Here is a 4,932-nt window from a genome sequence, read left to right as displayed (position 1 = left end):
GAGTTAAAGTGCAACGGATAATATTGTAGAAAAATAAGCAAGTATAAAGTAAAGAGGAAAGGGAAAGGAGAGTACACAAGTATTTTATACTGGTTCACCTTCTTGTCCACCGAATGCTATGTCCAGTACTCTTGCAACACAAGAGATTTCCACTAAATATTAAGAGTTGTAAATACAATATCTCACCCCGAGATCACTCTGTACCTTACACACTCACTAATATTTATACCTTGGAAAAACACTTTCCGAGTCACTCTTTCCCCTTTCTATTCACACCCTTGTGAAAGAAAGATTGTTTGCAATAAATGAAGAATTACTATATCACTTGCAATCCAATCAACTCTCTTTATATGCTTAGTAATAATGCTCAATATATTTGTGAAAGCTTTTGAAGCAAATTACTCAGAATAAATTCTCTATTGAAAGTTTAAGAGCTTGGTGCAAAAGTGCAGAAAAACAATGAGAGAATTTATGAGAGTTGTATGAAAGTTGTTTTTTTTATGTTGTGAGAGTTTAGAGTCTTTATATAGGCTTTCCAAACACTCAAGGTGCCTTTCTGAATGTGTAGGAGTTGTTTGGAGTGAAGAGATTTTGTTTGGAGTGAAACCATTTCGTTTTGAAATCTGAAATCTCATTCAACAGTCCTCATTAATCGATTATTGTCATTGGGTAATCGATTACCCAAACATACTGTCCATTTGAACTTTAAATTCGAATTTGAGTAATCGATTACTCTATTTGGGTAATCGGTTACTCAACTTTTGTAAAACTGGTAATCTGTTACTCAATGTAGTAATGGATTACTCTGAGTAGTTTTAAGTTGGATAACTCTTTTTCTCTCACATCTAACTTGTTACTTGAATTAAGTAACCCGTTACACATCTTTTCAAAATTTGTTCAAAGTGTTTTATTCTTTAAAAATTGTTTTAGGATAGAAGTACCTATAGAGACTTAATCTAATCTTCTTGAAGCTTTATTCTTCTTTGTCTTCATAAGTATTCTTCATTTTCTTCTTTTTGGTGATGTTGGTGTCTTCATGAAAACCGTACCAAGGTCAGGAGCAAAGATCTTCTTCACAATCTCCCCCTTTTTGATGATGACAAACCAATATCTTCTTGACAATGTAGTTTTCTGAATTTACTTAGAGTAGCATACTTTGGGATATATCTTGACTTGTCATGAGTATGCTCCCCCTATCTTGTATGCTCCCCTATCTTGTATGCTCCCCCTTTCATTTGGAGTTAAGTGTCTGGAATAAAGTTTGACAGAAAATACACTCTCCCAACTTTTCTCCCCCTTTTGACTTCATCAAAAAGTAGAAAAGCCAAGAGTCCAGCACAAGATATATAGCATATATAGCATACATGATGTATAGCATAATAGATATAAAAATTAATGTAGTGCATATCATAATAGCATAATATCAAAGCAAAAAATCAAATATTGTTTAAACATAAAAGCATAGCATATATAGTAGTAGATGTTCAGAGCATACAAATATTACAGACATAAAAACATATGTTCAGAATTATGCACGGATAGGTTTTTGGGTTTGAAGATTTGGGGTTTTTTGATTCAAGCCACTAATCACGAAAATGTTTGGTTAGAAGTGTTTAGAATAAAAAATGTGAAAGGAATGGACAAAAATCTCTTGAAACGGATCAAAAACAAGGTTTTTAGAGGTTGAGAGGTTTTGAGAAGAAGAGAACACGAGTTAATAAGGTTTTTAGAGGTTGAGAGGCTTTGAGAAGAGGAGAACACGAGTTGAGTGAGGAAGATGGGTTTTTGAAAAAGTTAAAATTTGCAGAAATTTCATATATAACGGCACAGAGTAATCGATTACCCTCTTTGAGTAATCGGTTACTCAAATACAAATTTTTAAAATTTTCAAACAACAGCTTTGAGTAATCGATTACTCACTTTGGATAATCGGTTACAAAAACATGCCCTATTCAACCCTATAATTGGTTACTCTCCAGTGTAATCGATTACTGACCCCATAAAAACTTATTTTTAGGCAAAATTAAGCTATGAAAAAATTTAAGTTTTTGAACACAAATAAACATATTTAAGATCAAGTGGGCATGAGATAATATTAATGAAGTAAACATATAATCATATAAGCATGTTAAGACAGGTAAGTTTCATCAAATGCCTAATTCAAGTCTAATTTTGTAAAAAAGGTTCTTTTGCCAATGGCTTAGTGAAAATGTCTGCAAGTTGGTTATGAGTATCAACAAATTCTACGGATACATCTTTCTTTTGAACATGGTCCCTTAGGAAGTGATGCCTTATATCTATGTGTTTGGTTCTAGAATGCATAATATGATTCTTTGTAAGGTTTATAACACTAGTATTATCACATTTCAGCGGAGTGCAGCCTAAGTCTAAGCCATAATCTCGTAATTGTTGCTTAAGCCACAACACTTGGGCACAACAACTACTTGCTGCTATATATTCAGCCTCAGCAGTGCTTAGCGCAACACATGCTTGTTTCTAGAAAGACCAAGAAACTAAAACATTGCCTAAAATGTGACAAGTACCACTTGTACTTTTCCTTTCGGATTTACATCCGGCAAAATCTGAATCCAAATATCCAACCAGTTCATAAATACTTCCTTTAGGATACCATAGTCCAACTTCAGTTGTACCTTTTAGATATTTCATAATTCTCTTAACAACAATTAAATGTGATTCTTTTGGTTTAGACTGATAGCGTGCACACAGACATACACTAAACATAATATCAGGTCTACTGGCAGTTAAATATAGAAGAGATCCGATTATACCTCGATACTTTGAAATTTCAATACTTTTTCCATTTTCATCGGTATCAATGTATGTGCTAGATCCCATAGGAGTAGCTATTGGCATGCAGTCATCCATATCGAATCTTTTTAGTAAATCCTTGCAGTACTTGGTTTGACTCACAAAGATGCCATTATCAAGCTGTTTGATTTGAAGTCCAAGAAAGTAGTTCAACTTTCCCATCATGGACATTTCAAATTCTCCTTGCATCATTTTTCCAAATTCCCATCATGGATTTCTATATGGTCTTTTCTTAGGTTCAGGTTTATATCCAATTCCAGTTCGGTTACCAATGTTTCTTGTATTAGCAAGCAATGTGTTGAGGTTTTTTTGACTATATGTGAGCTTTGAGAGTTTTCTTAAAATAGAATTTTTAGCATTTAAATTCTCACAATTATCACATATAGAGGGTTGACATAATTTAGAAGTAGAGCAATCACATGAGGCACATGCATAGATAAGATCAAGAGTTTCATTTTCAAGTTTAAGTTCATCTAATTCCTTTTGCATTTCAATTATTTTCTTTTCATGCAAGGAAATAACTCTTTTTCTATCTATATTTATTTTAACAATTTTCTTTAACTCCTCATGCATTTCGACATAAGCTGCATATAATTCATCATATGGAGGAGAGTCACTAGAGCATGATGATATGAAATTTAGGTATGTTTGGCACTTATCAATCACTAGATGTGCACTCCTCATGCACTTGTGCTATAAGGCATACCTTTGAATTTATTTCCTCATCGGATGAGCATGAAGTCGAATCTTTCTCGAAATCGTTCCAAATAATGTATGCTTCTTTTGACTTGGACATTCGAGAGTTGCTCTTCTTTTTTGAGTTCTTGGCTTCTTTCTTGAGATTCTTGATCCCTCCTTTCTTCTTGAGATACTTCTTGAATTCTTCAAATAGGAGATCTAAGTCTTCATTAGAATCAGAATCTGAACTAGAATCCTCACTTTCTTGATCTTCTTGTAATCTTGTAGTTTTGAGTGTGATTCTGTTCTTGTCTGATTCTTCATTCAAAATCAAACGCCCTAACTCCATTTCATGTTCTTGGAGTTTTCCAAACAGAGTAGCTAATGGCATGTTGTCTAAGTTCTTTGACTTCATTATCACGGTTACCTTTGGTTGCCATTTCCTATCAAGACAACGCAAAACTTTGTTAGACAAATCAGCATTAGTAAAAGTTTTATCAAGGGCGACCAAATGATTTACAACATGAGTAAAACGTTTTTACATATTACATATAGGTTCATTAGGAAGCATGCAAAATAACTCATATTCATGCGTAAGCGCATTTAGTCTAGCGCGCTTAACTTCATTTGTGCCTTCGTCGGCAACTTGTAAAGTATCCCACATTTCTTTTGCATAAAGGCATTGCGAGACTCTAAAGAACTCGTCATATGATAAGGCCAAAGTAATAATGTTCTTGGCCTTAAGGTCATGTTGGACCTTTCTTTTCTCAATATCCGTCCATAACCCTTTAGGCTTTTCTTTAAACTCACCATCCACCATATAAAGTGGAATGTATGGACCATTGACAACGGAATCCCAAATGTCTGTGTCTATTGCCTCGATATAGATTCTCATGCGAACCTTCCAATGGGCATAACCTTCGCCATTGAATATGGGAGGGCGGTTAATGGATGCGCTAGCACCGCCAAATGGGTTATTAGAGCCCATATGTAGTCATGTTGAAAGGGTATTTCAGTGTTATGTTGGGAGTTTATCCCCCTCAACAAATCGTCCTGACAGTAGTGCCAATTTGTTGAGAGGTTATTACTCTCATTTTTCGTTATGTTCCTTTTGTAAGTAAGAGAACACAGTTTTATTCTTTGTTCGCCATCTCGTCCTGACGCCGGTATAATGGTTTCAAGAATATTCCACTTACAACTTTACTTTCTTAATAATCATGTGAATAAGTCATTCCTTCTTTGCCCCATCTCGGCTTTGTTAGAATAAATTCTAAGGCCGGTATAATGGTATCGAAGCAATTACCTAATACATAATTATTAAGTACCTTTGAATACCATCTCGGTTTTGTGGAATAAATTCCAACACCGGTTTAATGGTATTCTAATATATAAAAGTGATGAATAGTTAGTTGTTAGATACAAATA

The sequence above is a fragment of the Lupinus angustifolius genome, unplaced genomic scaffold (assembly GCF_001865875.1).
Source record: "Lupinus angustifolius cultivar Tanjil unplaced genomic scaffold, LupAngTanjil_v1.0 Scaffold_444, whole genome shotgun sequence".
Taxonomy (NCBI): Eukaryota; Viridiplantae; Streptophyta; class Magnoliopsida; order Fabales; family Fabaceae; genus Lupinus; species Lupinus angustifolius.
This window is presented reverse-complemented; position numbering follows the sequence as displayed.